The sequence below is a fragment of the Eptatretus burgeri genome, chromosome 15, assembly GCF_056783735.1.
Source record: "Eptatretus burgeri isolate ZD-2024b chromosome 15, Ebu_testis_v1, whole genome shotgun sequence".
Taxonomy (NCBI): Eukaryota; Metazoa; Chordata; class Myxini; order Myxiniformes; family Myxinidae; genus Eptatretus; species Eptatretus burgeri.
In genome coordinates this window covers 58,217,734-58,231,028 of record NC_140975.1, presented here as the reverse complement: position 1 = coordinate 58,231,028, position 13,295 = coordinate 58,217,734, and positions in this window count along the sequence as shown.

Below are 13,295 nucleotides of genomic sequence, written 5' to 3'. Positions count from 1 at the left end.
TCCTCCTCCTCCTCCTCCTCCTCCGCCTCCTCCGCCTCCTCCTCCTCCTCCGCCTCCGCCTCCTCCTCCTCCTCCGCCTCCTCCTCCTCCCCCTCCTCCTCCTCCTCTTCCTACGCCGCCGCCTCCTCCTCCCCTCACACAACCTCCGTTCTTTTACCTCCTCTTCTTCTTCTTTATCTTCTCATTTGTCGAATACTCCAACACTCACTCTCGTGTTTTTACCTCGTCCTTCTCCCCCTTTCCTCTTCTTACCTGAAACTCCTTGTCTTCCTTTGTCTCCTCATTGTTCCTCACCTTCTTTCACCTCCTCCATTCGTGCCTGGTTTATAATTGTTGTTTTGCGTTGCTTTTTTATGGAATTCAACCGGTTTGTCTTTTGTCGACAAAATCGACGCACGTGACGTGTACGTACGTACGTACACCGTGGGCTGTTTCTTTTGGGCGGTGATCGGGTGGTCCTTATCTTTATTCGTTTCCTCGACCACGAGGCCACCAACATCATAAAGATGGTCCAGTAAGACAGGAGTCCGAAGGATAAAAGCTCAATCATTTTAGGTTTATTAAACCTCCGGAATTTATTGGTTGAAAAATAAAGAAAGAGATGGACGAGGAGCATTCAAGTTTGCACACGTGATGTATTTGTCACTTGAGATGTGTACACGTGATGTATCTCACTCGAGATGTGTACACGCGATGTATCTCACTCCAGATGTGTACACGTGATGTATCTCACTCCAGATGTGTACACGTGATGTATCTCACTCCAGATGTGTACACGTGATGTATCTCACTCCAGATGTGTACACGTGATGTATCTCACTCCAGATGTGTACACGTGATGTATTTGTCACTTGAGATGTGTACACGTGATGTATCTCACGCGAGATGTGTACACGTGATGTATTTGTCACTTGAGATGTGTACACGTGATGTATCTCACTCCAGATGTGTACACGTGATGTATCTCACTCCAGATGTGTACACGTGATGTATTTGTCACTTGAGATGTGTACACGTGATGTATCTCACGCGAGATGTGTACACGTGATGTATTTGTCACTTGAGATGTGTACACGTGATGTATTTGTCACTTGAGATGTGTACACGTGATGTATCTCACTCCAGATGTGTACACGTGATGTATTTGTCACTTGAGATGTGTACACGTGATGTATCTCACGCGAGATGTGTACACGTGATGTATTTGTCACTTGAGATGTGTACACGTGATGTATCTCACTCTGTGTACACGTGATGTATCTGCCACTCGAGATGTGTACACGTGATGTATCTGCCACTCGAGATGTGTACACGTGATGTATCTGCCACTCGAGATGTGTACACGTGATGTATCTGCCACTCGAGATGTGTACACGTGATGTATCTGCCACTCGAGATGTGTACACGTGATTTATTTGCCACTCGAGATGTGTACACGTGATGTATCTGCCACTCGAGATGTGTACACGTGATGTATCTCACTCGATGTGTACACGTGATCTATCTCACTCGAGATGTGTACACGCGATGTATCTCACTCCAGATGTGTACACGTGATTTATCTGCCACTCGAGATGTGTACACGTGATTTATTTGCCACTCGAGATGTGTACACGTGATGTATCTGCCACTCGAGATGTGTACACGTGATGTATCTCACTCGATGTGTACACGTGATCTATCTCACTCGAGATGTGTACACGCGATGTATCTCACTCCAGATGTGTACACGTGATTTATCTGCCACTCGAGATGTGTACACGTGATTTATCTGCCACTCGAGATGTGTACACGTGATGTATCTGCCATTCGAGATGTTTCTATGCCTGGTGTTGGCTTAATGGTTTGGGTGGTTGGCTTGGGATCAAAGGGTCCTGAGTTCAAAGCCTGCTCATCCGTTGAATTAATACCAGGTGGGGTTGACACAGCCTGTCATCCTTCCGAGGTCGGCAAAATGAGTACGAGCTTGCTGGGATGAATGAGCCATTCGAGTATCCTATGTCGGAGTGGTGACCCATCCAGGGTTGTGCCCAATCGCCCAGGAGACTGCCTCGGCAGCATTGACACTCTGGACAGAGTACGGTGGATGGAGACGTGTGCACGTGATACTGATGCTCTGGAGAGAGTACGGTCCCAATGGATATGGACCTGTACACGTGACTGACGTGTCTCGCTTGAGATAAGCATGATGTATGTGAATTTTGTATCGAACATAAGTGCAGAAATCGGTGTAGTTACTAAATAAATCGCTGCTCAGAAATTGTGGTTAAGATGTGATTATTGAGTCTGTCATAGATCGGGCACATGTTTCAGAGAATTAAGCATACCCTATAGATAATAGCATCGGGGAATTTGCTTACACCTGTTGTCAGGGTTCTTTATACATTTCGTGCCCCCAATTTTTATCTCACCTGGAACGTAGTTCCAGGGAGCTTATGGGATGGTGCGTCATCCGTCCATCCGTCCTGTCCACAAATACTTCCAACTTCTTCTCTGAAACTACACATACGATTTCGATGAAACTCTACCACTACTACTTTCTCAACAATCCTCTTGAAGATGTCCTTTTAGTCAAGCTTTTGGGCCTCACTATGTACAATGATCTTTCCTGGGAAAGCCACATCTCCAAAGCCAGTGGCCGATTGGGCATCCTACATCGTACAAAGTCCTTCCTTGGCACACTTGAGCTTATAACCACCTACAAAGCTTTCATCCGGAGTTGATGGAGTCCTTCTCTCCCCTCTGGGGTGGTGCTCCTGCCTCACACCCAGCTCGACTCCAGGCTGTGGAAACCCAAGCAAGTAGGATCATTGGTATCTCCCGTGATGAAGCTGAGTCTTTGGGTCTCTCACTCTCAGTGGTCTTTGTCTTCCACTGTCTCTTCTCCAGCCTTGCCCCCCCCCCCGATTACCGTTTAACTAGTCTGTCGTCTGTCCCCCCTATATTTCCCCAGGGGGCTCAAGGACTGCCAAAAAAACCCCTTCTGGTGAAACTGCCAAATCAAGAATCACTGCTCACCTTCACTCTTTCATTCCTCGTTTTTTCCCGCATCTAGACCAAACTTCCACACTCTTCAATCCCACTCCTCCCTCCAGGTCTTCAAAGCTGCTGTCCACCACCATCTCAAATCTTCCCCCATCCAAAATCCTGATCTTTCCTACTCCTGTTAATCCACCCCAAACCCACCTCCTTCAAATTGCCTGTTTAACTTCCTGAAAGTCCCTGTCATACCATCTTGTTTTCCCCATGTAACTCACCACATCCTTCTCCCTTCCACAGATCTATTGTCTCTGTTCCCCACAATTTTGTGCTTTCCTCTCCTGCCCATCTTGTCTTGTGCCTTGTTATATGTTCTGTGAGTTAGCTCTTACATGAGCCTCGACATGGTATACAATAATATAACTAAAACAAACCACAACCTTCACCACTCTGTATGTACCAAAGTTTTTTCATGGCATTACAAAAAATATTCGCGCCCTAAGAGGGTCTACGAGGGTTGCCCCCCAAAATAGGTATTTGCTTTCTTCTTGGAAACTACACATGCAACTCCAATGCAACTTGACCACAACCTTCATCACCCATGATGTACTAAATTTTGTTCACAGCATTAAAAAAATCAGGGTCTGAGGGAGTTTACGGAAGGGGGTTGCCACCCCCCCCCCCCAGAGAAGTATTTGCTTTCTTCTTCAAAACTACACGCAATTTCTATGAAACCTGGTCACAACCTTCATAACTCGTGATGTACCGCAGATTGTTCATGACATGAAAAAAAAATCTGGGTCTAAGAGGGTCGAAGTGGGATTGCCCCCCAAAATATTGTCGTGGACCCAGGGTCGCGGGGGTACAACGAGGCGGGAGATGGTTTCTCCCCAGTTTCTCCCCGGACTCACCGGGAATCGCAGGCCGTCGCACAGGAATAAGTTCATGTTGCGGCACGTCGCTAATTGACTGCAGGTGCCAATAATTTGAGCACGTGACCCATTGCTCTCCATCTGACTACCGTTTAAACTAGGAACACTTTGTCGCCTAACCGGGGAATCGTGCCCCCGATGCGTACTTGCTTTACTTACCATATCAGATGCAGCCGAGCGGAGCTGCCAAGTACGCGTCGACTAATATGCAGATCTTAAGGGATAACTTCCTGGCTGTGCTAAGGTGCAGACCATGCTGGGCCAATGAAGGAAAAGACAAAACCGAGCTGGGTACATTTATAATATACATTTATTTTAACAAAGCGAGGAAATTTATGTGGCACAGTATGGGTTTTATTCACAAAATGGACAGCAGGAGAAAGCAAGGAATTCGTGGGTGCAGCAAAAGAAATGCAATATTCACAAAAAGAAGACAGTGCAGATTTACCCCAAATAAACTTGCACAATCTAAAATTACTCTATACACATGACAAGCGCCATCACACACACAGAGAAAATTAGAGATAGCCTAGGGAGATAAGAGGCAGTTGAGGATTCGCAACCTCTTGGTACCTGGCGTGGTCGGCGGACCGGTGCAGCCCAAACGTTTAGGAAGGAGATTGAGGGAAGAAAACTGAAGGTGTCTCTGGTGTGGGATTGAGTGGTGTGAGCGTCGTGCAGCATGTCATGTGGCGTGGTGTGAAAGGAAAGTGTAAGAGGTGCGAGTCGGTAAGGTCGCTCTGAAAAGAACAGTTGTTCGGGACTTGCCCTCGCCAATTTATCTTTGTGCGTCTACAGTGGACAAGCCGTAGATGGGAGAGAAGATGCGTACGAAAAAAACTTTAATGGAATTGTGTAAGAGTCTGCAAGTGTAAATGGTGGCTGCTGGATACAGCCAAACTGAGCGTTGATGAAACTGGGAGGGTCCCGGCCCGTTCTGACAATTGCTTGCTCGGCCACGCTGACTTGTGGCTCGGCTCGGCGCTGGGGAGCTCTTGTCCGGGCGCCTCGAGAAGTGAATGTTGCTCAGTCTGCCGAAGTCCACCTCCTGTGCCATCCTGCTGATCTCTGAAGTCTGGCGATATCTACCTGGTTGTAAGCTAATTGCTTCTTTTATGGGTCTCCGAGCGAGGAAGGAGCTAAAAGTCAGATCAAACGAGGCTTTAGGTGTTTTCAAGCTCCCCCATTGGCATACATCAATCTCCCTGTGCCGTAGTCACATCCCACCAGGCCTCAGAATCGAAAATTGCCCCATTCACTCTTGGACCTTGTCATGCGTCGGAGCTTCGAGATTAACATGGGGCGAGAGTTTTCGGGAGCACTCTCTGGCTCCGAACGTGCACTGGATAAGACAACAAGACAACATTCAAGCATGATAATTTAGGGAAATCCAGCGACTCTTGTCCCTTCGGCATCTTTGGCATGTTTCGAGACTGTGGTGAGTGTCCAATGGGCAGATGGTAGTTGTGACGGTTGTTACATGTTGTGTTGCTGCAACCAGTAGGGGGAGCTGAGGCTTTTATGTTAAAGGTGGGACTGGGCAATGCATGTTGGGTACGGCACAGGAGTTGGGCCTGCGTTGTTTGTACGCTGTGAGATTTAAATACAAACTATTGCTCCCCTAAAGTGTCTTCTGTTATTCCTACATGTACAGACGCGTGAAACATGGTGTCAGAAGTTGGGAACCTTGTCGCCATTTAATGCCGAGTGATTCTGATTCCGTGCTTTTAAATCGTCACATCGCTCGCCTGTCTGCCACGATAGCTGGTCACCTTTATTTTGAATCCAAACAGCATCATATCCATGGCATCGGATTCGCCACCTGGGGCCTCAAGCAGTGCGGAGACTTCGACACGAGCAATGGCAACCACAGTTATGGGTACGTCGGAAGTCTGGGGCACGCCAGCAGCAGCACACCTCAGCATCCAGCCTCCCTGTTCTCTTGACTTGCACGCAGCTGGCCTTCCTGGCGCTTGGAAGGAGTGGAGGGAGAGCGTGGAGTTGTACTTGTATCTTGCCATGGCAGGATTACCAGAGAAGAAAGTGAAGATGATTCTATACCTTATTGGGACTGAAAGTAGAGAAAAATACAAGACCATGTCCCTGGAATACAGTGATAGGCCCAGTGTCGAACAAGTCATGGAGGCATTCGACAAGCGTTGTAATCTTCGTCCCAATGAGACTGTGCAGCATTAAAAGTTCTTCACAAGAGATCAGCATCGAGGTGAGAATATAAACGCATATGTGACTGAGTTGCGTGTACGAGCTGCCACATGTAACGTTGGGGCCATCCGTGATCCCTTGATCATAAATAGGATAATTTGTGGCATTACAGATGGGGGCACAGCGAAAACGGCTCCTCAGGGAAACCCACCTGGATCTTCCAAGATGCCTCCAGCGATGCAGAGCCACTGAACTCTCAAAACAGCAGGTACAAGAGATTGAGCCTCCGATGGAATCATCCATTCATGACATGCAGCACAGAGCATACAGACCACAGGAAGCACGTCAAACACAGCAGCAACCACAACGACCTAACAGCAACCAACCACAGCATTGCCAGAAGTTATGCATTATCAAATCAAGCCAACGGATCAGACACTAGTGTTCTTCAACAAGACTAAAGCTAAACCAAAAGGCTAAACCAGACGGCATCAGCCCACGTGTCCTCAAAGCCTGCTCTTCTGCTCTTGCTCACCCTCTCTCTGTTCTATTCACCCTCTCATTTGCCCAAGGTCATCTGCCATCTGCTTGGAAATCTGCTAACATCACTGCCCTGCATAAAAAGGTGCAAAAACAGATCCCTATAACTACAGACCAATCGGCCTTCTCCCAATCATCAGCAAGGTGATGGAATCCATCATCGCCTCAGATATGAAATCCTTCCTCTTCTCCAATGGCTTGATTTCCAATCATCAATTTGGTTTCAGACCAGGTCACTCTACCCTGGATATGCTGCTTCTGCTCTCCCATCAATGGATGGAGGTCCTCAATGCCAGACAGGAAATCCGAGCCGTATCCCTGGACATATCACATGCTTTTGACACAGTCTGGCACCCTGCCCTACTCACCAAACTCTCTTCCCATGGTATTCAAGGCCATCTCCACTCATGGCTCGCAGACTTCCTCTCCTGTCGCAGTCAACGTGTGGCCCTAAATGGAGTTCTTTCATCCCCTCTTCCTGTGCAGGCTGGAGTTCCTCAAGGTAGTGTTCTGGGCCCTGTTCTTTTTCTGGTTTTCATCAATGATCTCTCGGACTCTCTGGAAAATCCTCTTTCTCTTTGCCGACGACTCCACCCTCTGCCGTACCATCTGTCATCCCTCAGACCGGCAAGCAGCAGCTTCTTCGCTCACTGCAGATCTGGATAAAATCACAAACTGGTCCAACACGTGAAACATGTCTTTCAATCCAGACAAATCTCACACTCTCACTATGTCTCTTCGAAAGGACCGTTTACAAAACCCCCCCATCCACTTTCTCAACAATCCTCTGGAAGAAGTCTTTTCTTTCAAGCTTCTAGGTCTCACTATCTGCCATGACCTTTCCTGGGAAAGTCACATTTCCAACCTCGCCTCAAAAGCCAGTCGCCGACTGGGAATCCTCCGTCGTGCTAAGTCCTTCCTCGGCCCTCTTGAGCTCCTGACCACTGAGAAAGCTTTTGTCCATAGCCTGATGGAGTACTGCTCTCCCCTCTGGGCTGGTGCTCCTGCCTCCCACCTTTCTCGGCTTCACGCTGTCGAAACCAGGGCATTTAAGATCATTGGCATCTCCCGCAATGAAGCTGAGTCTTTTGGGCCTCTCACTCAATCACCGCAGGTTGGTCGGTGGTCTTTCTGTCTTCTACCGACTCCTCTCCAGCCTTGCCCCCCCTGCTCTCTCTGCGATTTGTCCCCAACACATTTCCACAGGGCGCTCAAGGTCCGCCAACAACCCCCTTCTGGTAAAACTACCAAAATCACGAATCACTGCTCATCTTCACTCTTTCATTCCTCTTTTTTCCCGCCTTTGGAATAAACTTCCTCACTCTATTCTTTCCCATTCTTCCCTCCAGGCTTTCAAAACAGCTGTTCACCACCACCTCTTATCTTCCCCCATCCAAATCCTCGATCTTTTCTACCCCCGCTAATCCACCCAAGCCCACTTCCTTCATTTCTCCTGCTTTCCTTCCTGAAAGTCCCTGAAATGTCCATCTTCTCTTCGCCATGTTCCCCGTCCCATCCCCATCCCTCTCCCTTCCACAGTTCACCTAATGTGTCTGTTCCCCACTGTTTTGTCCCTTCCACTCCCGCCCCTCTTGTCTCATGCCTCCTTGCTGTGAGTTGTGTGTTAGCTCTCATACGAGCCTCGACCAAGGTATAAAAAAAAAAAAAAAAGCTGTCCGATACAACTCATAAATCCCAGGAATGGCAAACGCTATCATATTCAGTTTGTTATCTTGGAGCAGGACTGCACACTGATACTGGGGAGCCACACAGCCCAGCAACTTCAGCTAATTGAGATCTGACATGAAAATATCTACCACCTTGTTGGCGCACCAGCAAAAATCCTCCCAGCAAATCGCTAACACTTGATAATGTGATGAAATGCAATGGTTATATCTTCACCGGCACTGGACTGCTGGAAGGGGAGTATCATATTGAGATTGACCCCAGTGTCAAATCAGTCATACATCCAGAGTTCCAGGAGCACTGTGTTCCAAGCTCGAGGAGGAACTCAGCCATTTGGAAGGGCTGGGCACCATCACACCAGTGACAGCACCAACCTCGTGGGAGAACAGTGTGGGAACTGTGATAAAAGCATCGACAGGAAAATTGAGGATATCTATTTATCTGCAACACCTCAACGCTGCTATCATGTTGAGTCATTACCCAGTGGCAGTCATTGATGATATCCTGACAGATTTGCAGAATGCTTGAATCTTCAGGACATTCGACGCAAAAAATGGGTTCTGGCATGTGCAGTTAGATGAGCCAAGTTCCTATCTGACAACATTCAATACACCATTCGGGCGTTACCATTGGTTGAGGATGCCATTTGGAATTAAATCTGCACCAGAAGTTTTCCAGAGGCATGTTGATCAGGTCTTGGAGGGCCTACCCAGCTGCAAGAAGGTTCATGATGACATTTTGTTGCACGGGAAAGTTCCACCAAGAATGGATGAGGCAGCATCAGCAGACCTCGATCGGAAGCTCATCCTGTTTTTCAAGCAATGCAGACTGAAGGGATTGCGTTTAAATCCCGACAAAGTGAAACTGCATCAGTCACAAGTCTCCTATCTCGGGCATTTACTTACGAAGAAGGGAGTGAAGCCAGACCCTCAAAAAGTGCAAGCTGTCGTGGAGATGCTTACGCCGATGGACGTCCCAGCAGTACATCGCTTCATCAGATTTGTTATGTACCTCAGCAAGTTTCTGCCATCCTCTCAGACAACTGACTCAGAGAGATATTATCTGGCACCTGACAGAAGTCCATGAAAATGCACTCTGAGATCAAATGACTCATCACCGCACAGCCCGTACTACGTTGCTATTGTCTACAGACTGAACTCACCTTTAAAACAGATGCGTCTGACATCGGACTTGGTGCTGCGCTACTCCAGTATAGTCAGCCAGTCGCGTTTGCCAGTAGGACCATGTCTGACGCAGAAACTAGATATGCGCAAATTCAGAACTTTTGGCCATACAGTTCGGGCTCGAGGTTCCATCGGTATACTTACGGCCAGAAGGTGGGAGTGCACAAAGATCACAGACCATTAGAAATTATTGTCAAGAAGGATTCAGCTCGAGCTCCAAAATGCTGGCAGAGGATGCTACTGCAGATGCAGCTCCATGAGGTGGATATTCAATATAGGCCAGGCAAAGAAATGTACTTGGCTAACACCTTTAGCAGGGTATATTTGCCAATGAAGCCATCTGGATTTCAGCAAGAAGATGTCAAGAATCTCCACTCATTCGTTCCACTTTTTTTTCCCCACCTGTGGAATCAACTTCCACATTCTCTTTAATCTCATTCTTCCCTCAAGGTCTTCAAGACAGCTGTTCACCTCCATCTGAGATCATCCCTAATCCAAAAGCATGATCATTTCTATCCCCGTTAACCTCCCGCCCCAATACCTCTTTCATCCAAATTTCAAGTTTTCCCAAGTTGGAGTTTCCTTTTTGTATCCATCTTGCGCACCCCATGCATTCCCTCCTGCATCTCCTGCAGTTGTATCTCATGTCTCTTTAACCTTAACTTTTTTTTTCTTCTACACCTCTTTCTCACGCACGCCAATCAATAGAAACTAAGCAGATGTGCTATGAGCGCCATGTCTCTAGGGCCTTTGCGCACCAATTGGGTCTCTTGGGCCTTTGCGCACCAATTTTCCATTCAAAACTGTGCCCCAATTCTCAACCACCATTTTGCCTCAGACCTTCATTCCGATCACCAAACTATACCACGCTCACCACAACCACTTCAAATGACTAATAAAAATCTCCGCAACAACTCATGCTTACAGACGCGACCTTTATTCATCATTTCATGACAAGGAACTTCAATCTCGTCCCCCAACACCACGTGGCAATCCTCTCTCACTTCAAACGCCACATGACAAACCTCTCTCACTACAAATGCCACAACATGTTCACGGAACTCTACAACCACCGTAACTGCCACATGGTCATCGAACTCTCACCATAGCCTCGAAGGACATGGAGGAGACATGGATTGGGTTATTTTGGGGCATAACTCGAAGCGCGAAGGTGTCTAGAATATTATATATTTATATATATATACATATACATATATATATATATATATATATATATATATATATATATATATATATATATATATATATTATAACTCGAAGCGCGAACATGCGCTGGAGCTCATTTAGGGACTTTCGGTTGGCGCAGGGATTTCCTTATAATCCCACGATTGAATGGATGCGAGTGCACGTTCGGAGCCAGAGAGCACGTCCAAAGACATCGAACCTCAATGGAGAGACAGGCGGCGCAGAGCGAGGGGCAACACGAGTCCGCATGACCAAGCGTGGGGTCACGCATTGCTGTTACGAGCTGAGGCTGCTCCATTCCGATCGACGCTCATTGGATTAAATCGACACTTCCACGTACAGATTCTTACACGAATAGAATATGGTCTTTCCTCTCATGCATCTTTGTTCTACCATCTCTCTCTCTGTCTGTCTGTCTGTCTATCTCTATCGTCTACTGTGGGCACAGAAAAGAGCAATCAACGCGGGCAAATCCCAACTGTTCTTCTCAGGGCAGGACCCAAGAGCGAACTAAAAGAGCGAATTGAACTGACTTGTACCTCACTTTTTTTTTCTCTCTCACTATGCCACACCCCCCCCCCATGTTGATCACACCCACACCCAAGACACCCTCAGTATTCCTCCTTCCTCCCTTTTCCTGAGCTTTCTGAGCTGTGCTGGTCTGCCAGCCATGCCAGGTATTGAGAGGTGGTTGTTCCTCATCTGTTTCTTTCTCTCTGGGCTATCTCTAATTTTACTTGGTGTGTTTGTGTTTGTGTGTGTGAGTGGAATGGTGCCTGTCGTAGCATAAGTTAAGACTGTGTAAGAACTTACAGAATAACTCTGCCCTGCATCTTCTTTTGTAGAATTGTTTGCTTTTTGCTGCACCCCATGAATTCCTTGCTTTCCCTGTTTGTACATTTGCAAGAAACCCCATTTACTGGACCACATAACTTAGCTTTCCTCGCATTCTGGTTTTAACTCAATGTGTTGTTAGAAATGTTCTCAGCTCGTTTTTGTCTTTTCCTCCATTGGTCCGGCATGGCCTGCACCCGCGCTTAGCCGGGACGTTAATTCCGAATATGCCCTCAGATAAGTGGACTGAGCAAGTAACAGTTAAATCACTTATGCATTTGACTTTCATCAGCATTAAGTAGAATGGAAATGCATTTTTGGTTATTTTCTTTTTGGTCTGCCCCCCCTGCCTGTTCATATGTCGACACCATATTTGTCAGATGACCCCTACCCCAACCTCCCCTCCCCCCCCCTTGTAAACACTGCAACAAACCAAACACTGGATGATGGTTCTGTTGCTAAAGAGCACTCTAAATTCGCTCATAAATAAGGCAACACCCAACAAGGCATGATGACTAGGCCAGAAGCCCCTGGACCCATCCATACCAGAGAGAGGAAAACCAAACGTCATTTCCCCCAACAACACAACCCTGACGATGGCACTCGATGGCAAGAGACATCTAAATATCGCCTTCGATGTCGATGTACAGACTCGTTCAACGTGGACAGTTGGCTGCTCAAAATCATTGTCCACCTACGCTCTGTGTCACCACGTCGTCACATTTCCAACCGTCGGCCAACTTCACCAACTGAAGGATGAGGAAATGGTTGACGAATGTGAAGACAGTCCACGTTTGGAGTCGTGTTTTGTTTTTGTCTTGTGTACGAACAGCTATGTAATGACATACAGTGTAGCACAGCAGGGCCGGATTTAGGCATGGGCAAGCTGGGCAGTTGCCCAGGGGGCTCCACAACCAGGGGGCCTCCACAACTAGGGGGTCTCCACATATTTGATGAAAAAAAAAATTGTAAGGAAAAATGTATTTGTGAGTGCCTGAATGGTAGTTGGTAGTTAGTTGAACAGATATAAGATATTCATCTTTTCTCATTCTATATTTTATAAAGAAGTTCAGATTCTTTGTTCTTGAAAAATATACTTTGTGGATGACTGTAAATATGTCTTGTCACCTTTTTAGTATTCTAAGGTAGGGTGGGCTTCCATTACTGAAGGCTGCTCAGGGGGCCACCACGTGTCTAAATCCGGCCCTGCAGCAAAGTGATGTGAGGAAGATGTGGACATAAAATGTCTGGCAGCTCAACATTGCTCAAAAGGTTACACCCTTCGGCGATGACATGAAATGGCAACGCAATGTGAACGCAGCATTACTGTCCATCTCTTCTTGCCTTTCACATTAGTAATCAGTTGAAGATCATCTGCTTGTCCCCAAATGATTCCTAAACCGGTTTGCCAGGTCTATCATTCGACTGAAGGTGGCTAGGAATTTTTAATTTGGTCATTGTGCCATCAATGGTTACAACTTGCCTGATCTTTCGCAAAATACACCGAGCTTTATCGTCTGTCATCTCATGCTAACCAGATGGTGACCTGAGCTTAGTAATATCAGTCATCTTCGAAGATGGTTTATCATAGTGGGTGACACATTGAAGTGACATTTAATAGATACTCTAATTAAAAGTCATTATGTGACAAAACTTACCACTCCCAGGACAGCAACAAGTTGCAAATACTATGGTGTGTGTTTCATCATCGTCAAGGAAGGTGTGCCGAAGAGGAATTGAATGCCTTCGTGATCACGTGGTACATAATTTC